This window comes from Megalops cyprinoides, chromosome 11 (assembly GCF_013368585.1).
Source record: "Megalops cyprinoides isolate fMegCyp1 chromosome 11, fMegCyp1.pri, whole genome shotgun sequence".
Lineage (NCBI taxonomy): Eukaryota > Metazoa > Chordata > Actinopteri > Elopiformes > Megalopidae > Megalops > Megalops cyprinoides.
This window is the reverse complement of record NC_050593.1, coordinates 14,200,109-14,224,224: the sequence shown is the minus strand read 5'-3', so window position 1 is coordinate 14,224,224 and position 24,116 is coordinate 14,200,109. Positions and strand designations below refer to the sequence as shown.

Genomic DNA, 24,116 nt, shown 5'->3' with positions numbered 1-24,116 from the left:
GTTGAGGAATTCCTTTCGTCTGTAATTGGTCTGCTAAGACATTTCTGAAACCAATAAGTACCATGGTTTATGCATTATTTATTTATTTATTTACGAGTGTTTTTTTTTTCCAGGGGAATAATAGGATGTAAATTTGTATGAAGTGCCCTGTCACCTGCGGACCTTTACTATAATCACGAGCATTTCAATTTCTTGTGGTCCTTTTGCTTTTGCCAGGCCATGTGGAGAGTGCCTTACAATGGATATTGCCTGGACATGTTCTTTTGTTTTTTTCTTTTTTTCATGGAAAATACAGTTCTGAAGCCTCTGCAATCAAAAGTGTAATTTATATTTTCTACATTAATTAAGCTTCATTGCATGGGCAAATTGATTGAGACTCACGTTTTATGCTTACTAATGCACTATACTTATAAACTTCAAAATTTTAGTTTGAAGACAGCAGGTATTGTTTTGGTGGCCTGACTAAAGTTATCTCGTTGGCCATCGTATAGCATAATAGCATCCAGCAGTCACAAGTTCCGCCTGACTGTATTTTCAGGGATGTTCAGTGGCCTCGCAGGCTAGTTAAGCTGTCTAGTTATAGGTTATCATGATCACAACATTGTGGCTTATTTGCACAACTTGGAAGCAGAGAATTATTCTTATAATGTTTATCTGTTGTACAAGGTCCCTGAAGTATTGTAGGAGAAAAGGCCTAAAAGACATGTTAACTGGTGGTAAAGCTTTTTCTTAGTGCGTGAGGTGATAATTAAACCTAGCATTCTCTTCACTCATGTCACTCATTTTGCTCACCGTTAAAATCTTTTATTTTCCTCATTCTGGCCATATTTTCCCCATTTTAATGATGTTTTGCGTGTTACTGAGATAAGGTAACAAAGATAACAAACTCATGCCCATGGCTCCCAGAGAACAAACCAAAATGTTGGTCAGGCCTACAGATGTTGCCTTACCATTATCAGTTATATGCTTATCTTATGAATTTAACTGTACTAAAAATGTAGGCCATAGAATGCTTGCTCATGACTACAATATTCTGTAACAGAGGAACGTCACTACCAGGGACTTTAACAATGCATGATTTACAGGTTGCATGGCTGGAATTTTTTCTTATGAACATCCTACTTGTCTTGGTGAATTTACAAAATAGCCTAGAAGGGAGAGTAGTTAGGAAATGTGTTGTTATTGTAATGGTCTCCTAATTCCCCATTGATCTTTTAACTAAAACCTTCAGGAGAAGAAGAGGCTCACATGGCACTGTAGTACTTGCCTGCGCTTGATAATTGGACCAAGTGTAACAGAATCGTGATGTTGTCTTTTAAAATATGAGACCTCTGAAGTTTGTTTTACTGGTGTGGTTAGATGTTCAAATAATAATATAGCTATATAATAGTTAAAGTTTAAAAATAGTTGAAGGTTACAGGGAAACTGGGGGGCTCATGCCAGACTCAGTTTATCAGTTGGATATGCTTTGTTTTCATGAGCCTTTGCTGTAAAAAGACTATTTTGCATCTGTGAGTCTGAATGCAGAGTAAAACCTCACAATAAACAGGCAAAAAGGAAAAAAAAAAATCTGTATAATTGATGTAAAGTCATATCTACATGCACCCCCCCCCCCCTCCCCGCCCCTCACCTTTTTCACTTGTAATCATCTGTAGGCCAGCAAAGGAGAGGCAGCAAACAGCTGTGTGGGTGTAGTTTTGAGATCATTAAACCGAGACTTGGGAGCGTGTGAGACCTTTCACATCAGAGAATTCATTTTGCATGACTTATTCTCTCTGCCCCCCTAAAACAAGTTTGCTTTCCTATACTCTGGAGAGGGGACAGATGAGGAATCTTGGGAACAATGGCGGGGCTGTGCCACAGACAGGGGCTTCTGTTGTGGGTGGTGGCCCAGGCTGCCTCATAGCTATCAGTGAGGGCCCAGCTCCCTCGCTGTGGGGGAGATTGTGTGCTGTGTAACAAAGCCGCTCTTAACTCTCCCGGTTGTCTCCTGTGTAATGTGAGATACGTCCTTCCAGGAAACGCTTGTGATGGATCCACGAGACGTGTGATACCCTGTAGTCCCCGATGTGTGCTGTTGACTGCAAATGAAAATATTACATATCCTATACCGACGGATGCTGCCATTGAGACACCGGCTTACCTAATTTTTTGGTATGCAGGGTCAGTCACGTCTCTTGTCTTGAAGTTTCAACTTGAGAAATTTGGCAGGAGCTGATAACGCATTTCTTTCAGCGGAGGAGAATGCACGTTTTCCACACTGCCTTGAAGAGTATGTTTGACGTGTGTGACACATTGACTTGTAACAGATGAGCCCACGTGTCAAACAGATTTGGTAGTTTAGCACGGTCATAAAAATCTGAGCACTTCATTATTCAGGATACACCTGTGGCAAGAAGTACAATTAATTCACAGCTAGAAGAGGCTCATCGTGTACATCTAATGCGGTGTCATCACACTATCAGAAAGTGCAAAACTGTGTCAAGTAAAAGATGTAATGTAGGAATACACTCAAGCAGAAGCTGATCAAAGTGTTACAGCTAAAGCTAATCTTTTTATATAGTATAAGCAGTATTGTCAAACTCAGGCAATGCGTTTGCTCAGTTATGTGAATGGTGTCATTATAAAGATGTTAACAGGGCTCTTTTCTGAGTCCACTAGAGTAGATGGAGTAATTCACTCAACTTTTAAAGTCATTTTCATCCATGCAGCTGCAGTGCTGATATTCTCTAAAATAAAAAAAAGCTAAATTACATTACACATATGCAGAGACTACATACCCTGAAACCAGTTCAGTTTCATATGAGTCCAGTATCTCGAAATGTATCAGTCTTGAAATTGTACTTTCAAATTCTGTAAAGCTGAAACGGTAATTATTCATCTTAATCTTCAGTGTTTTAGGAGGGTTAAACTGGAGCTCAAACATGAGGCTGAACAGGAAATGCTAATTACATTGCGGTGTCCCCTCTCTCCACTCCTCTCTCACATGTTGGGGGACATAGTGCAAACAGGAGTTGGGGAGCGAAGAGGAATTTTGTTTAATGTTTTCTGGGAGCTCATTTAAGTAATCAGTGTTACTTCAATCTGCTGTCCTCTCTGTGACGCACTTGGATATTACAGCTGATCTCATGTGAAAGATTAATTAGCCCTGTGGAGAGATTGCATCCCCGCTGACCTCCTCTGTGTCAGGCCCAATTGGGGATAACAATGCACAGGACAGCGGAAGTCCATATTGACGGCTGAAGTAAGCGAAATGGGTCACCGCAGAGGTGACCGGACAGGGTACCGCACGCCACCGATGTCCGCATCGACCCCATGGGTCCGTGGCCCTTTGTCACGGGGAACCTCCATCATGGCTGCCCTGCACACACACGCATGCCCAAAGGGAAAGGAAATCAGATGCGCTCAGTTTTGATAAGTTTAGCCATCGTTGATAAGCCTTGGTCATGACGTCTCTGGGCATGTCCTCTGAAGATGTTGCAGTTCCATGAGGAGGGTTGCCATTTCTGACTTCCTGCTCCCTCAAATGATAATCAGTTGAGGGCAATCACAATAAACAGAATCATGCTGAGAGGATGAGGGCCTACACTGAAATAATAAATCAGTAAAGATATTCAGAATCTAGATACAGTTTTTCAATGCAACAATCCAAGAGTGAAAAAGGCCCTTGGATACAGAAACAGTTTTGCATCTCTTCATCTCTTTTAAGCATGTCTTTTTGTTATATGGAATGCTTTTCCCAAAGACAAAAGTCATGTACCTTGACTGGGATGTAATAGATCTTGAATATAGCAGTTGGGATCATAAAATTTGCTGTGACTGAGTATAAATACTTATGATTTATAATTATACATGCTTGACAAATGGTGGTATCACCATTTCTTTTTAATGGCTGTCAATCGTCACTGTAATTTTACACCACAGTTTGACTGGAAGCCCCTATCTCCCGGCACCTGTCTGTCGAGGTCAAAAAATACTGAGTAAGGTGATGAGCGAGGGATGTTTCATAATTCTAAGGTCTGAGTTCAATGCCTGTGTAAAGTTTTAATCTCCCATTGTCATGCTTCTACCTTAATGTGTGCAAGAGGCAAGCTAACACAAAAATGCTATTTACACCTGTGGCAGAAAGTGTTCACGCTGTTGGAGAGTGGCTTCTTTTTAAGGAAGAAATTCCTGCTCCCTGTTCTTTTCTAGCCCAGTGCAAATCATGCATTTGTTATTATATTAATCACCATTATTTTAAAATGTGCATCGGAGATGCTGGTAGCCCCCTCTCTGGAATACACTTTTTTCATCTTTGTACAAGATTCTACAGCAGGCATCTGTCATGGGCAGTTTGTGTAGCTGTGTGGAAATAATAGGTATTTTTCCGCAGAGCCAGGTTTTAAACTCCAAGGACATCTCTGGGTATGTTACTGACAGCTTTTCTTTAACATCACTGAATAGAGACCCTTTGAAGTGCCGAGAGAATCATTTAGCATATTTTAAAAAGGTAAGGAATATTTTAAGTCTATGTGGTTTTTTTTTTTTCCATTAATTGAGGCGATTGAGTTGTCAGGAATAGAACTGGTGGAGTACACAGAGGAAGCTGTGAGCCGCAAGAAAAGTGAGCCGAGCACTTGAATAGTCCTGAGAATAATGAACTTGAAAAGATGCTCTTAATTTGCGAACATTGTATGGTATTTCGCCTCAAAAGGGAGACCCAAAAGAGTTTTGAATTCCAGTCAGAGGTAGGCAACGATTAGATTGCAATGCCTAATTCTTCTAATACTCATCGTTCATTCCTTTAATATGCAAATTTTAGGTATGCAAAGATCTGCTGCTTTTATTTAAGAAATATGTCCTGAGGCGATAGTGGTATGCTTCTAGGGAGAATTCTTTTACTATGAAATAAATAGTTGTTAAAAGGATCACATGCGTTTGTATCTTAGAAGATGAAAAGCTAATTGACATGAATAATTTATTGTGATGCAATATTTTATAGAAATCAAACAGTTGAAAAAATAAAGCAAAGTTCAAACATTTCATCTGAAAGATGCATCTATTATGAAGAACCTCAGAATATTCATAAGAAATTATTTTATCTGGATCATCAATGTTCGTGAACTTTATTGCAAGATACGTCCTAGGATCAGTGAACTGTAATTACTAAATCAATATGGGTAGAGTATCCAGAAATATCAATAATATATTAGTGATTATATTTGTACACTAAGGAATTAGTACAATGAAACACTGATGTTCAAAATAAGGATAGCATACTGATAACTTGCAATTAGAAAATAACTTTAAAGAGGAAACATTACATTATTCATGGTGACTCTGGCAAACACTCTCAAAACCCATCCTGCCCTTTTGAATTACACCAAAATGAATGATTTTCCTTGCCATTTTACAGTGGTTAAGGCTTTCATCAAATACATGAGGTTCAGAAGGTCCTAAACATAGGGTTCTTTGAAGTGTACGGGCAGTGTAAAAGTCAAAAACATTGTTGGCCTTGATGGCAGACTTAAAGTTGTACAGGACTAGAAGATGATTGAATATGTCACATAACAAGTGTTCACTAGTTTTGATTACATAGGTCTGTTCAAGTGATACTTGATTTACAAACCACATCTTATCTCATTCCCTAGGAAGATGCCCTCGCTCATAGGATCACAGCCCCCACCACCGCCCACCCAATACTCCGTTGATGACACTAATACTACTAACAAGTCCAGATTGTGTTCTATTCTAAAGGCGTGCCTGGCTCTTTTCTCTGCCAAGTTCAGTGGATGGGCGAAGGAAGATGTATGGAAGGAAATGACATATCTCGGTTGGCATGATTCTGCCCCAAGTATTTCACTTATATGAAAGGCTTTCCTATTTTTGCGCACAAAGGCGACTCTTATTACAGTGAACTTTTGAGCAGCTGGGTCACTGACAGCGCTTCACTCCCTCTCTGCTTGTGGGCCACATCAACATGCCTGCCGAGGGTGAATTCTTGACATTTCTCAGTGTTGTTTTACTCTTACTGCTATACACTTCCTGTTACTGTCCTCAAGTGAATGCTCTCTGCAGCCATGTCCCCTTCTGCTGTGTGCTCTGTGGAGTTTTACACACACATTTGTAACGGCATCCTGATCTCACGGCAACACAAGCGCGACTGTGTTGGTTCATCAGCGAAAAACAGGAATATCTTTGCTGTGCAGCCCAGCCCGGCCTTTTAAAACGATACAGTATGTGAAATGCTTGTGGTCGGTACGCCGCTCGTGTCAACATTATATATTTATTTCTGAGAGGCCTGGTACATTGGGGATTCCCTAATGCATCAGTGCGTGTAGGAGTGCATAGCAGCATTAACCCCTTTGTTCCATCTCCTGTTTTTTCGTCAGTCTTACAGTACTGACACCATGCTGATCTCACCTCTGATTATGAAGTGGAAGCTAGCTGGTGAAACTCATTTACATGTAAAATGCCCATTTGTAATATATGGTGGGAGGGTGGGAATCCCCTAAAATGAGTTTTTTTTCCTAAAATAAGACACCCAGACTTGTTGTTCACAAGATTGTATTGGGTGTGCATGAACCACACGAGAACACGCTGCAGTGTTTGTTGTGGGTTATGGATTTTTTGTTTTTGTTTTTTTCTTTTTTTTTTTGAGGGGGGATTGCAGTGCTCCTCATTTGGCTGCTTTCCACATTTTGTGAATCCTGACCCACAAAGTAATCTGTCAGATACATATTTAAAACTTTGTCTCAGGACTGGTAGACCACCAGAGACCTGAGAAGTATTAACTCCTAGTTAAGACTTTCACATATGAGAAATACTATCCAGACATCAATGGTAATTATGTCACAAATTAGTCTGTTCATCTAACTTAATATGGCATCAGGGTATATTTATGGAAGGGCTCATGATTTTTTGCAGTATCAGTCAAAGTGAAATCACTCTTGTTAAATGTGTCACAGTCTGTGGTTGAAACCTTAAGCATATATGTATTTGTTTGCACAGATGACCTTCAAATAAATGTTCTAACGTTGAATGTCAAACATCACTGTATAGGCAATGTTTCAAGATGTCTGTGTAAATCTCACTCTGAATTTATCTGCACTTGCTGTAGAATATTTAATAGGATGTTCATACAAAGTAATTATTTTTGGCCATGATTGTGTTTCAGACAGAGGTGTGAAAATGCTGTTGGTTTCCAAAGTAACATACAGAAAGTAACACATGGCTTGTTTGTTACTTAAAAATGTGACTTGCCTACTATCGCCAGAATAACCAAAATGTAAACTGCCATTGGAAATACTGTAGGTGAATGATGAGGTTTGCAAATTTATAACAACCCACTTACTGAATGTGGGTTTTAAATCTTTGAGACATAATAGATGTTTCCTGAAAATTTGTGGTTTCCAGAAAACGGTCCAATATTTCCTGAAAAAGGAAATTGCCAAGTGACATATTTCCATTTAAAATATAAATGCATCACATCTATTCAGTTAAACCAGTTAGATATTTGGTTATTTTTCTTGTTAATGCCATTTTCTGATTACATTGAGTAAGCAGTGTTCTGATTTTCCTGCTCGCCCCTGTAGCACAATTATGTTTCTGTCTGGTGAAATAGAGATTTGACTGTGTTAAACATTCATATAACATAACATTTCAATGCCTGCACAAAGGGCCTGGTCAGTTTCTTAGTTTTCCACCTAATTTGACGTTTCTAAATAAATGTGATATTGTCAGTGCAGTCAGCATCACTATTGTGGGACAGGAAGATATCGGTCCAGTAGGCCTGTGCCTGTGTCCTCCAGCTCTTTATTTCTCTCGCACAGCCTGCTGTCCTTAACCTTCAGCGTAATGGCATTTTCCTCAGTTTCGTATCCCATATTGTAGACTTCATATGTGCCTTTCTCTTTCCTGTTTGCCCTTGCAGAATTCCCATCAGCCAATGATCTCTGGGTTCTATAGGGACTCCCATGAGCAGCCAGACTTCTGCCAGGACAATGTGGAAGGAGTTTTTACCTCCACTCTACCTGCCAAGATGTAACAATGGAAAGCCAGAAGAGTAACTAAGTTGTTTTTTCCAGGCTGCTCAAACCAGTTCCTCTCACAGGTGAGTGCCTTCAGGTGGCAGGTGGATCTGCTACGCAGCAGCAATGTGGCATAGGATTTAGGGTGTCACTTTAAATCGCTGGTGTGCCATGGACATACGTTTGAACCTGATTTGTTTCCATAAATGGCCACATGTACAGATGGATAATATAGGTAATATATGATAATATAGGTACATCAGGTATGTGTGCCTTCCAGGAAAAGAGTATTTCCTACATAACTATAACAATGATGTAATGTAAAATGTGCTTTTCTGTGTTACTCTTTTTCCTAACATGGGAATGCAATAATTGATAGGCCTGCTTAAAGGCACATAAAGTGCTTGGTGTGTGTGTGTGTGTGTGTGTGTGTGTGTGTGTGTGTGCGCGCGTGCGCATGTGTGTATTTCTGACTGACTGTTTATCTGTGTCAGTGTTTACACCTCTGAATGGAAATGTGACGTTCCATTTCGGTGTCCTCAGGTGGAAAGTGGACCGCATGTTTGTCGGACATTTTAGCACCTTCAACACGCACTGTTCGGGATTCCCTTATAATTTCTATTTGTACTTTTATACCACAAACCAATGGTTTCACTCAGTTACTGAGAAGTACGGCAGCTGGAAACCTTCCTCAACAAGAACAGAAATTCGATTAATGCCCCTGAGTCTGTGGAAAATAAACAGGTTTGCATTTTGTGTTTCACATATGAGTTGGGGGGGAAAACCCCATGCATACGAAAAGCACTGACTCACCATTTTATTGTGTAACAGAATTGTTAGTATTTTTCAGACCAACAAAATCGTTGATCAGTCGCGAAGCAGGAATATGGAAGCTCTTGCACATTTTATTGGAATTATTTTGGTGACGTTTTCGTCCCACTTGATCTTTTGACCATTAGACATCTCGGGGCTCATTGTAAGTGATATTAAAATCCCGTTGATATGGCAGTGACGTAAATGAAACTGGTCGTGTGTGACGTGGGATAAGCAGAGTCATTCACTCACAGTTTATCCAATCAAATGGTTTTCACATCGAGACAATATTCCACGAAAGACTGGAACACACTGTAACCTTTTCAGAGCTAATTCAGGGTGAAACCATTCTTTTTACACATTCATTGTCCTAACATCAGTGAAATGATATTTATTTTTTGTCATTAGCATTACCATTCTGATGATGTGAATAACAATTTAGGATAGATTTTTATTTAATTTTTTTTTTTTACTCCCACCCAAGGAAGTGAGAGCGGACATGGATTATACCAGCTCCAGGTTTGGCCTGCGCCTGAGCCCGGCTTGTTCATTCCTTGTTATTCCACTAATGTCTATGATTTAAGGGGAATTATGCACATCTCAATGTGGCCATAAATGATATTATTCATGCACAGGTGCTGCTCTGAGCTGCTTCTGAATGATAATTAAGATAATCTTTCTTTCTCTCCGCGTTCTCCTTTCACACGGATCCACTTTGTTCTGCGATTTCTCTTGTGTCAATACCTCGCAAGATGGCAGCCCTCTCCCTCGCCATTGTCTAATCCTTTTCAGCACAAAACCTCACTAACAACTGAGACCACATTTATGTTTTCCCCAGAGCTTCGCAGTATTGCGAGAAATACGTGCCAAGTCGAATTAAAGTAAAAAGTTTGTGACTGATAAACTTGGTTTGAATGTTCCCTTGGGACTTTATTATAGCAAGATTAAGTAGTTTAATTCTGCAAAATGGATATGAATAAGTTTGGGCTTGAATGCTGTGAGTACTTTCCTCAACTGGGGAAAATATTCATTTTGAATGTTTTAAACATTTTAGTTAATGAATTGCATGATTTTGTACAGTCTTATGCACCCTCAAAACACTTCACTGAAAATGGCAGAATGCTTGAATAATGTTGGTACACTTTGGAAATGAAAAGATCATGTTTGTAATTTAAATATGCTGAACGCCATAAAGTGGTTGGTTTTTGGCAAAGCAGTGTTACAGCAGGTTAAGCATTGCTGTAGATATGAATACATGACATGTTAGGGTTCTGAACATTACTGTAAAAAATAATAAAAATTATATAAACAGGACACTTGCCTGTGAGTTTGTTAAGCTGTGTTTGTAGCTTTCATATACAGTAGTATGTTCTGGTTTAGACCCAAAATGTTTGATCAACTGTTTTGTGGCACCAAAAAGAAAGTAAGTGTGTATGTGTGTGTGCGCACATACATTTACCTGCATTTTCTCAGAAGTTGAGAGGATTTAACAGTGCTTGCAACAACAGATATTTGCAGTTCAACAGTGGGAAAAAAATGTGTTTTGTCTATAGTTACCTAAACAGCACATCATCAGAGGTTATTCAAGCATTTCTGTACAGAAATGGGAAGAGCTGCACAGTCAGAATGTTTTCATACAACCACAACTTCAGCTTCATGTCTGAAAGATCATCTAAAGATCACTGTTTACCTGCTTTCCCCTGCCACAGTCTAAAGCAAGAGTTTCCAGAATAAAATGCCGATAAAGTGACTACACACATACTGTATATTTCCAGGGACCGTCTTTCTCGTCATTGGAGTATAAGTGTAGTAGGAGGGGAAAGCCCTGACTCACTGAAACGTTCGGTGGTGAAATGAGAATGCATTCTGTTGTCATTTAAGCATCTGAAAGTTTGTCAACTTGCAGTGATGATATCCATTGAAGTTCCACAGCATTGAAGTGCCACAAAGTAGGAGTTCCTCAAATTTGGTGCAAGCTACATAGCTTGAACATAAAAAAAACAATGTCTTATGTTTTGAGCATTGCAGTTTTGTTTTTACTATATTGTTGGAAATATATTGGCAATATGCTGCAACTTGTGAAAGCTAACTCTATATCTAATGTGCTGTGGTTGTTTTCACAAAGTGACAATGGGACTGTTGGAATTCAGAGGTTTGCTTGGTATGTTTTCTAAAATGTTGATTCCAAAGCAGGATATTGGATGCTTTTACAAGGGAATGTGTCTCAAGCCCTTGTTTGCCTGTGGTTATAGTATGAATTACTTATATTGGCACATAATGCAAAAAATGATCAGACCTACATAAAATGACCTATGCTATGGTTTGAGTGGAAGAACATTTGTTTTTTGATGTTTGTTCTGCAAAGCATGCATCCTAGCTACATATGGATGAAACATAGTTATTGTCGTAGTTTCTTGTAGCCCTTTGTGGGAAGTTTCTGAAAAAAGAACATTAAACGGACATCCTCTGAGGGAGACATCAGATGAGCCCATGAACGGCCAGGAAACGCATGCATTTTTAACTAACGAACACCTGCTACCATGGTACGACTATAAGAAGGCCTGCTAGACGGGAGCCATGACCTAGAAACCAATTATCTAGCAGCGATTGCCGAAGGTAGCGTTCTGCCTTCCAAAGGTTCACAGGTGGGCTGCTTCCAAGAAGCAGGGGGAAAAGACAAGGCCTAAAAGCCTTCCTCCCACGTGCTCTCGTCTCCTCTGCTCTGCTAGCTTGCAAGTTGCAAGTGTACCTACGTGTTTGGCTGCTCCCTTCCATTGTTAAAGCAAAAGTAGCCAGCGAACAGACAGAAAGTGATAATTATCGCTGCTTATGGAATGGAAATCCAGCTGTATCATCTTAACACAAGGCCTTGTTTACAGATTCCTCTCTGCATGTTTGCCTCAGCTTGCTTTTGTGTATGAAACAGTTGTTTTGTTTGTCTTTGAGCCTGTTCGATCTGTGGTGGTCTTTGATGTGATTTTTTTGAGGGGAACCGACACATTGTCTCCTGCCACATGACATTTCTGGCCCTCTCTCACACCCTGTGGCCCTGAGCAAACAGGGCCACCGAGTAGTGAGGAGAGGCAAGGTATGTTTCTGTATTGCCTCAGATGGATCTGGGTCAGAGGCTGCCTGCTCATAATATGGAGCATAGAATTCTGTTGTACTAATGCAAAGATGTTCACGTCTTTCCTTGTTCTCAAAGGATCATAAAGACCCGAGGGGAATATACTGTATATATGTGTGTGTGTGTGTGTGTGTGTGTGTGTGTGTGTGTGTCTGTGTCTGTGTCTGTGTGTGTCTGTGTGTATGACAATGCTTGTTCAGAATGCATTGTTGCATAGTATTTCAGAATTGTTAATGAATACGTAATGCTTCGTAGCCCATTTGTGTCACTTGACCAAAGCAGTTATTTGTGTTCATAACAGCTTATGAATCAGTGCAGACACTGTTGGTCATAATGTACAGTAAAGAAAAGGAGTATTAGTAAAAAGTATTATGGAGTGTTATGAGTGAATGCATGGTGCTTTTCAAAGATACATTTCACTAGCAGTCTTAAAGGAAGTTTATATTTTTTGTCATACATAAAAACAGAAAAGAAACTGAAAAATTAGGCTGTCGCAATTTCATTTCTGATAATGTGAGAGTGTGTGTTTATGTGTGTGTGTGTGTGTGTGTGTGTGTGTGAGTGTGCACACACACTATGCAAGCACAGGAAATTATGTCTGGGATACCACAGTTGCAAAGACAGAATAAGTGCAACTTTTTTTTTTTCTCTAAAACCCAGATTTCTTTTGCAAATGACACTAAATTATATATATTTAAACCATGCCTCCTGGCAATGGCATGCTCTGAAATGTCTTTAATAAGAAATGGAGTGTTAATGGTTCGTATAGCTCTAGTTTTAAATTAGAAATAACCAAGCAGAGCTCTTGACTTATAGAAAAGGTTAAAATTAAGTACAATGAATTAATCTCAATTTCCTGCTGGATTGTGTATTATTCTGTGAGCAGTTAGAAAACAGATGATCAAAGTTTTAATCTATAGGAAATGTGCATGCATTCAATGTGAATGTCAGACATAAGGAGTTTTATGAGAATAAATGCCTGCTTCCAGCACTAGGTCTAAACTCTGAGACTTCTGACACTGCATGTCGTCGGAGTACTCTGCACAGTCTCTCAGGGGAGCTGACTGCAGTGGATGGATGGATTATTAACACGATGAAGTATGTTTTACTATGCTTTGCTTTTAGTGGTAGTTTTAGGGGTACTTCTACAAATATGCGACATATATAAAAAAAAGAAAACACACCAGTTGTATTGTCATATCTCATGGTCGAGCACTGCTTAGCACAGCACAAACCTTTGAAACTGCACAGTGGAGTGCTTTGGCCATTGGAACCGAAATTAGTTTGCAATACATGGTTTCTCTACCTGTGTTTGCTTGTTTGATGCTTACTAGTTCTCAAGTGTTTTGCATGCATAAGAACGGGGCACATAGTATTCTTCCGATAACAGATTTCTAATTCTCTGATTCATATCCTTCTTTATTAGGGAAAAAACTGAGGTGCTCAGCCAGAGGGGCATTTTGTATCAGCTGGTGACAATCAGTTTCACTTATGAGAAGAACTGTGAGGTAGCTGAACTTGAAACAAACCTCTGAACACCATGTTTAATTTGGACCTTTCTTCTTTTTAAACAGAGAGCTGTGATATTCTCAAAGAGTTTCAAAATCTCTGTGTTGTCAGTCTCAATAATGTCACTCTGGCCCTGCCTGCCCGGGGAAGTGGCTGAACCTGACTTTGAAGCTCAAGGCCAGAACTTCTGGGATGGAGTAAAGACAATGGCAAAACCCAATCTTCATAATAAACCAGTGTTGATGTCTTTGTAGTATTGTGAAATGCAGCATTCCCAAGGATGAGTTGCACTGCAAATGTTTGGAAAAGATCTATCAAGAAGAGCTTTTAACAGACGTACCAGAGAGACTGTTTTGTTCAGTAATGATAAACTTCCATTAACTTTTTTTTCCCCCATGGCATTCTGTTTTTTCAACTTTTTTTTTCTTTTTCCAAGAGCCTCATTTTAATCAGATTAAAAGCAAGGAAGCTGATAGGTATCAGCTTGAATCACACATTCTTTATCTGCTTCTTATTTAGTGGAAGTACAATTGTTACTGATTTAGAATAATTTCTAAAGCCTTTTCTTTTGAATAGTCACAGGTGTGGAATTGCTGCTTGGGGGAGGCACTTGCTAATTAGCTGCAAAAGAATCAGGAACAAGCCAGTGTGCAGTAGGACTGTGCATCCAGTATCACCAAGCCAACTAATTGTGCCTTTTCACACCTTTTAACAAAGATATGCTTTCCAGGTCTTAGAACATAGTTCAATTTTGTGATAATTGTTTGTTTTGCTGTTCTAAAGTTTTGGTTCCCGCAAACTCTTTTGCATCCAAGAAAAAAAATCTCCTGATAATGCTCTACCTGATGTCTACCGAGTTTCTGGAAGGGAAACTGAAGTTTTGGAATTTGTTGACAGTAATCTAGTCATTAAGATTAAATTCAGAGGTAGTTACTTTTATATTAAAGGAAACCAGTCAATACTGTGTTAAACTTTTTTTTGATGGAAGGAACAAAAGCATTCCTTCCTTTGTTTCTTTTTGCAAAGTGAAGTTAAGTAACTGCTACGGTTTTGTCTGTCTTAACCTTAACTACACAGGATGTCCCTGAGACTCTTCTTGGCAGGAAAAGGTAAAAATAGAGAACTTTCATCTGGTTTGAGTCAGGGCTCTTTATTACTTGGGGGGTGGTTTCTTTTGTACGTGGTCCTGGGCTTTTGATTGAAGCTCAAACGGGCCAGGAAATGCAAATAATCCTCATTCCGAGGATGTACAGTGACGTGATTGTGTGGCGGTACGCATGGCTCGTGGGCTCACCACATTAAAGCGAGTCGTGCAGCAGCAGATGAGCAGGGGCTGGGTTAAGTTAGGGAGATGCTGAGCTTCAAAGCCTCGAAGGTTCGGGCTTCCACATCGCAGAAAGGAGAGAGATGTGTTTTATTAATGCTGTTCATTTTGTCGGTTTTTGGCTTTGCTGTGGAATCACCGTAGCATCCAAGGGGGAGGGAGAATGGGAAAAAAAGCACCTCCGGTTAAAGCACAAGAGATACAGCTTTGATTGAGCACCTACATAACTCTGTATCTGTGATTCGGAGAGGGAGTGAATTAAGACATTTGAGCAGTGTTAAATCACCATTTTCAGAGTAATGTGAGGGCTGTGATGCTGTCTTTCTCTGGAGTGTAGCAGTACGATGTAATGTTGTGTCAGGCAACCTTTTTTTGTGGAATGCCTTTTGACTGAACCTTCCATCTGACAATAATATATTGTGTTTGAGGTTAAAATGTCCTGTTTGGTCATTTGCAGAACAGTTGTAGCTTGTCCTGAGTTGGTGTACAGAGCTGATGTTTTCCAACAAACCACCCAAACTTCCCACCCTACCCCAAAGTTCAACAGCATACCTATATGTGTGCGTGTATATGTGTATATATATATATATATATATATATATATATACATATATATATATATATATATATATATATATAATGTGTGTGTATATATGTATGTATGTATGTATGTGTATGTATGTGTATATATGTATATGTACATATATATGTATATATATATACACGGATAGATGTAGATAGATAAAACTTGCACAGTGATAGAAAATATTTTCACATTTTTCCCTGGTTTATTTTAAGAACATTATTATAACTGTGAATAGAACATAAAAACACTCAATTATCATAGCATTATTGTTTCTTTTATGTTTTCATTTTCATCCTGTGTGACACAGAAGTTCATCAGCATTTCAGAGGCTGATTAGCATATTATTATGATGTAAGTGGTGTCCATCATTCTCTTGCACATTAAATATAGTTTTTTTTTCTTTCTTTCTGTCTCTGTTCCTTTCAGAATTACGATTTAACTGTAATAACTGTCTTCAAAGCCATCTTCCAATTGGCCTTTGAAAACAGCCAAACATGATTGGCTGTTACCCGGTACACAATCCACCATAAATCCTTGTCAATCCAAATTCAGCGTTCCATATTATTAAACTAACAAACAAAAAATACACATCACAAAAGACCTTAATGAAAATGCAATAATTGACTCAGTAGTGGGACTTTATCTTCAGTTCTGGCTTGATTCGAACACATAATCTGCTTTTGCTAGTGTCTGGCCTTTACTAGTGGGTACAAGTGTTAATAAACTTCCAACCTCTCAGCCATTAATGCTCATCTAATGTACTTGTAATGATAATGTTTGAAAGCAGAATGTTTTATCATTGTGTTGCACAAGAGTTGAAAAATCTTAAACCTTTCACAAGAAATAATTAGGATCTATTTAAAATGCTGAATACTGACCATAGTATTAAGACAGAGCTAAGCCTGTTAACCAGTGCAGTTGCAATTAAAGGATTTATTTCCCCTAGAGTTAACTAAGGGGTTATTACCTGAAAATTGATTATGTCGTTCAGGGATTGCATTGTTTGTTTTAAGCATGCAAAGTTGCACAATTTCAATTATGAGTTACTGAAAAAACAGCATATTCATTTGTATTCATCAATTTTGTCTTTAAAATGGATTTGTTGTTTAATGTCATGTGATTTGCACTTTTTCAATTCCCCTCCTCACAGTGGCAACGAGTGCCTTAGATTATGCGGATCCCACAAGAAACCTGGGCCGAGGCAAAGCTAAACTTAGTACAACCTGCTTATTTCAATGTTTTTTTTTCCTCTCTTTTTAATTTCTCTACACAGCTTAACATTGTAAATCAGGTCAACCTTTTTAAGATTTATGAAAAAATTAATGGTATGCTATTTTTATGCAGGAGACAGACTGTTAATTTGGTATGACCTTAGTCAAAGGCGATGAATCAACAAACTCTCCTACTTCCTGAGACAAACTCCTGGTCTCCTGAGCTGCTTTTAAATGATTAAGATGGGAGGTGCATGTGCCCAAGTGTCAAAATCTTCATTTCTGAAACATACATTCATATTTTGGTGTCTTGAAATTATGATTTAATTTCTTTTTTGGCAGATTTTTTTTCTTTTTTTTTTAGTTTTCATTTTTGAATTGTCGGCACTTGAATACTTTTTTTTTTTTTCAAAATTCATTTCAGACTGATTATTGCCAACTGCTTAATGTAATTTAGTGAAGATATTTAGGGACTTCTTCATGCCCACTTCTCCATGTGATCTTAAATCACTGCAGTTCTTATGTCACAACCTTCAGTCACTTTTTAATGCAGTCAGTTTTGTATCGTGTTATACAACCTGATGTGTTAAATGTTACTGTGCATTCTAATATGTTGTGACAATAGGTGAGGCTGCTGTCACATGAATCAGTCAGAGCAGCCCTTTTTAATTGTCCATGCAACATTATAACCAGAAAATACTGTAGAAGACATTCCTTTGAGTGCATGGCAATGTGTATTTTGTCAGCTCTGAATCTGAATTTAATGTCTAAACTTGTTTGTAAAGATGGTATAAAAAAAATCAAACCACTGAAATGACTACGCACGTCAAACACAGTTCTTTTTGTTCTTTGGATACTTATGCAGGTTTAACACATCAGGTTGTATTCTTGAGGTAGGCCAGAGAGCATTAGTTGAATCTGCAGGGTGATATTTTTTTCACTGTGCCCAATTTGTTTCTCTCAGTTCAGATGCCAGTCTTCCCATACAGGGCATGATGTAGTTATTATAGGATGTTTATGGTTGTCTTTAACAGTCATATATAGTGTGTTTGAATTCTATCACTTGATTTCATAATGTAAATACACATGCTTAAAATAAGTAAATATTAAAAAAAGAATAACCCTAACACAGATTTATCCCAGTTTCATCCTGTGTGACTCTGTTTTGGGTTAATTGAATCATCAATATAACATGCTGCACTGGTAACCTTAATATGGTGATATGATTGTGCTGTTTCTGTGCCGCTGTCACATGAGAGCTATCCAGCTCTGATAAATATGGCAGATGGCATCTGTGAGCAGGTATCATTAAAACATGATAGTACAGTGTAGGAAACAGAAAATGATCATTTTCTCCTCACAGTCTTGTCCTTCAGATTATTATTTTTTCTTTCTTCTGGATGAGGAAACATCCACTCCTTCTTTGTCCATCTTATTCTTACTGCATCAGAGGGCTGAAGACCACTGAGGTCCCACTGTGACCGGAGGGAAAAAAAAAAAAAAAAAAAAAACACAAAAAGTGCTCAGACTTTTTTAGTGGTTCCCTTGACGAGATCAAAACTTTTAACCGTGGAGGCCTGGTGCTTAGAGTAGTCCATTGAAGTGTCCCTACAGGGGATCTGTTTTGTCCTTTTTAAGGGGTTGAGGGGTGAAGGTGGATGTTTGGAGCATGCTGACAGAACCTCAACACTGTCCCTTTTGTTCGCCAGGGTTCTTCTCACCAGCTCCGTCCTTAACCTGCCTGAACCAGCTGCCCTTGCGTCCGACCTCGTCCGATTGAAAAAATGCCCTGCACTTCCAGGAGAGTCAGCTGGTGTATCCTGTCCGGAAGAGCCAGGAGAGGGACTGTCAGTACGGACACAGCCAGTACCTCTTATGGTAAAGATATCCACCTCTCTGTTTATTGTTTATTGAAGCACCCATATCACCTTCAGTGAAAGTTAAAGCGTGTTGACTGAGCTGAGTTACGAATGTTTAAGACACACATTCCTTCCTTTCTTAATCTGACTCAGGATGTAATGTTTGTTAAATGTATTATGTCAGTGTTATATAAATCATATTTAATGGGATAACACTGAGGGATTCTCATAAAGGATGTGAGTATTATATAAACAGCTGCTCCCCGAGCCAGCAGTTTATACTGCCCTGCAAAGAGAAGTGCGAATATTACTGCCCCCACACGCAAAAGCGACAAGCTACCATAAGCGAGTAGTATTAGAGCAATATGTGCCTGGACATGCCTTCAGAACAGTGTATTTGTCTGTACATGTGTCTTCAAAGCAGTTATGTATATAATGTCTCTGTGTCTTCATGCGTCTGTGCATGTCTTCAGAGCAGCTATGTTCCTATAATGTGTCATTGGAGCAGTGTGTGCCTGTACATGTGTTTTCAGTGCAGTGTATTTATCTCTATGTGTCTTCAGTGCAGTGTATACATCTGTACATATCTTCAGAGCAATGTATGTGTCTGTAATGTGTCTTCAGTGTAGTGTATGAGCCCATGCATGTGTCTTCAGAGCAGTTTATATGAAAATATCCTTGCATTGGGCCTTATCTTCAAGGGACGTTTGATCAGTCAATATAAAAGGCCTGTTTACATAGTTCATGACTGTGTTACTCACAAATTGTAAAACAAGAATTATTGCTTTTATCTTTGCTTTCAGGAGAGCATACCAACTTAAACCCATTCGGGAATGGCATGTTGCTCCTAACAATTTTGTGTCAAGTTTTGACGAAAAGGATAAACATTCTCTGCTCCTCAGCTGAGCCGAAATTCAAATTCGCGTCTGTTTTGTATCAGGGCACTGAATCTTGCACATGCATAGCCAAGGGTCACTCGGACGTTAATGAGGTGTACATATGCCCCATGGGAGAGCGGAGAGCCGGGGCAGACAGATTTAGACCAGAGGGCACCAGTGGTGCAGGCTTGGGCCTGGTCTGTGCAAAACAGCCCAGCCCTCCTTCTATGTCACTTCCAAGGCAAATGCAAACTTGCTGTTTGATAATGCAGTTTTCCAAAGAACTTGGATTTTTTAAACTTTGTCTTACAGTATGCTTAACAAGTATCTATGTGTAGTATGTGTATTCACAATATATGCTGTAGTCTCTGAATGCTGAGGAGCAACATCATGATAAATCACAGCTTTGCAATATTGGTACAGAAGGAACAGTGGCATTTAAAAAATATTGTTAGTATAAACTTGTGAATCATTTGGAGGGTATTATTTGAAAAACAGATCTGAAGCAGGGTGGTCTCTGAGCCTTTTCAGCCTTCCCCATACTTCTTCTTCATGCAGAACAGTCCCCATACAGAATCAAAGCAAATGCACAAATCAGACTGCCATATTTTTTTTTTCAAAATGTCAAGCACATCCAAGTAATTGCTCAAATTAAGCTTGCAACTTAAGCATCAGATCAGAATAAGCATCACTGTTGCCCTACACTAACATCATGAAAACAAACTGCTGCTATAGTGGAAGTCATTCAGTTGGTATGAACTGTATGGTTAGATTTTGCTGTACTCAGGCGTTGTCTTTAATCAGTAGGTGTCCTTTAAAGAGAAAGGTTACATGTATACTATTATTCCAGATCCTATTACAATGACATGTGTCTCTTCATATAAGCAAAATGATGTGTCATTATTATTATTATTATTATTATTATTATTTAGTCAGCATTTGTCCACTTTGCGTTAGTATGCAAAATTGCACCCACATCTGCATTTCTAGAGCAATATGGAGCAGTATTAGTCTCCGCCCTCAGTGCAATATGTCAGTTGAGAATGGTATTCATAGTGTGCCAAGTCACAGTGGCATGAAATGGCAGTAAGGATGCTATGCTCATGAAAGTTATAATAAACAAGAAACCACCCTCATCAAAAATATAGATCATAGACACCATGAAGCATTTACAGTAATAGAAATATGGCACACTCACTTGTCACATACATACATGTTTTTCTCAACACACGAAGCAATTTATAAAATGCTTCATATCATTAGCACACAGTAAATGCAGCCAGCTGGCTTTTATTTTACAAATATTAAAGAAAATGGCAACGAACCCAAAAGGCCCTAGAGATTGGATGCTTCGACATTTAAAAAGACATTTCAGAAGGTAAAAAAAAAACACCTGTTTATGTGTGAAATCAGCACCACATCCACAGCTTTTTTATCCTTTCATACTTGGTTTAAAACAAGTTTTCTTCTACTTCAGGTTCCCTAAAACAGAATATAGCTATAGAAGAAATTACATGTTTATTAACCCAAAAAAGCACATCAGTCCTTTTGCATTATGTAAAGTGCATCCTATGAAAAGCCCCCAGCGCATCTTTCATTCAAAATTGATCCTCTGTTTTGGAAATGGAGAAGTGTCACTAATAATTGTGCAGCGTTGTCAGAAAGAAAAAAAAAAACATAGTTGCATCGTTGCAGGGAATGGGATCTCGCCTTACTTCGTAACCCCTGCTGTTTGGATCCTCACCATTTAATCGAACTGGCATTACTTTGGAAGTGTGGCTTATACTTTGCTTACCTCTGAATCTTAGCTAGAGACTTCATTTTGTGTAGATCTAAATTTACCCAGGGACTCAGCAAGTTAAAGGATCAAAAGGATAGATGGGAAATGGCTTTCATGACTTTCACCTAGCTATTCATTTTGCTACAGCGTAATCCAATTCAAACTCAAACACCGTCACACCTGTCTAAAAGCAAGCGGGAGAAAAGAGGAAACACAAAATATGGTGTGTGAAGCTCTGCTAATTATGTACAGAAATCACCAAACTTTGGCTCTGTTTTAATTAGCACTCCCTCTGTATGCAAACTCCTCTGTAGTATGATTAAAATATAGAATTGAAGAAATGACTTGCACCGTAAGGCCTTGGAAACGTTCCACGAGTAAATCTATTTTTAATGACAGCTTCCCTAAATACACTTTGTCATATTGCACATTATGCGTTATTGAAGTAGGGTAGTGTGCTTTTTTTTTTTTTTCAAAATGCCAGTGCATGGCAGCATTAAGCATAATACTCATGGTTTCAGATACACCGTGTAGCGCAACTGCAATTTGTAAAAATGCAAAAGATTTTTTTCAAAGAATGCATGTGATGATGGTTTATATTTTTACTTTTTTTTCTGCAGCTTGGTAGCAGATGTAGTGGTATTTAGCTCCTCTTTCAACATGGAGTCATCTTGTGCTTCCATCACTACCTTCGTGGAGCTGATTCCAGACCACAGAGACCCAAAGACTTGGGAGTGCTCATCAAACCAAAGTGCCAAGTTCTCTGCATTGCTATCAGATTTCCCCCATGTCAGAAGGTTGGTCTTTTCATCCCAGCAGCGGTAATTTGACTTCCAGGGATAACCACACATTGATTAAAAAGCAGTGTATTTGTTTTTAATCCGTCCAGGCAAGCTGGTAAAGTTTAGGTACAACAGTAAAGAGCAAAGGCAGGGACGTTAGGGAGGCACTTTAAAGTCGTATACAGATGCACCCATGCCGTCGGAACCACATTTAATGCAAGCTTAGTGCTCTGTCCTCGTTTTTGTTTCATCAGATGTGGTTTATACTTTTTTAACCTGCCACCTCTCTCCAACTGGTTGTTAATGCTGCTAACAAAAGGACTGTGTATTTTAAAGCACTAAGCATTTCTCCACACTGCACACTCCAAACAACAAAAAAATGCAAATAAAAGTCTTCCATGTCTTCCCGATGCGAAAGCGATCATGAAATTGGTTGAAGTTGGTTTTGCTTTTATTTTTTCCAGTAGGAGAAAGGAAAACTGAGACAGTGTAACAAGAGCAGAGTTTATTTGTAAATGTGGAGTCTCGGCTCAGTGACTTAGGGTGATACTTTATTCCCCCTTTACAAACAATGCACAATGAAAACAAAGCCATGTCCACAAAGCCAGTGTGCTTCTCATTAAAGTGCAAATCAACAACAGCTTTTGCTCAATATGTGATGAAATTTGCAGGATAAATTGAATTAAAATAATACGCAAAAATGGCTATTTTATAGAGGTGGGTTCTTTCACAGGTGTCTGGCAGGAATTAAATGTAAGCATTATCACAAGTATTTTTGATTATTAAATGATGTTGCATTCTGTAGGGACAAAATGCACATTATTTTCATTGTAAACAGGGCATTGAAAATGTATGAAAAAACATATAATTGTACAATGTGTATCAGATTTGTCTGCTTGAACATTCTGCATTGTGTTTGGTATGAAAGATGAAAGAAATTAGTGTTGTTTGCTTATGTCCAAATATTGTTCTAAGCAAACACTGCTGGAAGCCCTGTCCCTGGGGACAAACTGTCCCTGGAAGAGAAGAGCTGTGTGAAAGTTTGCCTATGGGAACTGTGTCCTAAGGATTTTGTTTAGTAGCAGAGTGTGACTTGATTAGGGAGGCTGTATAATTTGTGTGCTGGCATGTATATCTGCTAAATAAACTATGGTGGTACATTGAAATGTGTTCAAGAAAACAATTCAGAAATTAGGAAATGCCTTGACTTCACTGTGATTTAGGGAAAAAGTTTGTGTTTGTATTTAAAGTACAGTACCAACATGCTTATAGACAGCTCATCATGTCTCTGTAAAGGAAGATCCTGTCTAGACTCACTAAGCCATTGCACAGTGTTATAGTATATTTAAAACAGATTTCTGACATATGCAGATTGGTGTGTGTGTGTGTGTGTGTGTGTGTGTATATGAGAGAAAGAGTGCAAGAGCATGTGTGTGACAGTATGTGCCAGAGAATCAAAGTGTGTGTGTGTGTGTGTGTGAGAGAGAGAGAGAGAGAGAGAGAGAGAAAGAGAAAGAGAAAGTGTGTGTGTGTATGTGTGCATGTTTCCATACGTGTGTGTACATGGAGAAAAAAATGCTGTAAAAGAGCTGAGATTCATGATGCAAGCTTCTTGCCCAGAGTGTTTTTCAGCTCATTTTCAAATGGTAATTTGCCTTATCCAAAGCAAACTCATAGAGTGTAAGTAAGTGATTATTTGCATGGCTGACAATCATTCAACATGCCTGCGGTATTTTTAAAAATGCTCTAGTTTGTCCGGTCCTTGAAAAAAACTGCTCAGAAAGACCAAAGGCAAAAAATGTGAGGTGATTTTTAATGTCCTTTGCTTTGAAGTGTGTGTTTATTTGTTCCTTGTATTATGAAAAACCTGTGTGGCTGTACAGATGTGGGCTGCTTCCAACTTTTTAGCATTTTTTCCTTTGACAGTGATGTTGCTGAAGCAAGAAACTCACTAATAGGCATTTGTAAGCAGTACAACATGTTGAAAGTATTGTTTCTTGATTTTGCAGAATACCCTAAAATGGCAAAATACACATTTAATTGTATGTGTAGTTCATATTTTTTTTATTTTTCATTTTATTATGCGTTTTTAATGTACGCCAAAAAAAAAACCTATGCATTAATGTGATATTTCAATTGGTTATTATTGTTTTCTTCTGTCAGTATACCCCTGTCGTTTATAGCAAAACAAAATTCTGAGGGTAGACTCTCTTGCATACCCAGATTTGTCCTACA

The 24,116-nt window shown here is 38.7% G+C and overlaps 1 pseudogene; it reads left to right on the top strand.

The window, feature by feature from the left end:
• LOC118785869 overlaps positions 1–22,216 on the top strand; it is a 28,558-nt pseudogene extending 6,342 nt beyond the window's left edge.
• The last annotated feature ends 1,900 nt before the right edge of the window (positions 22,217–24,116 follow it).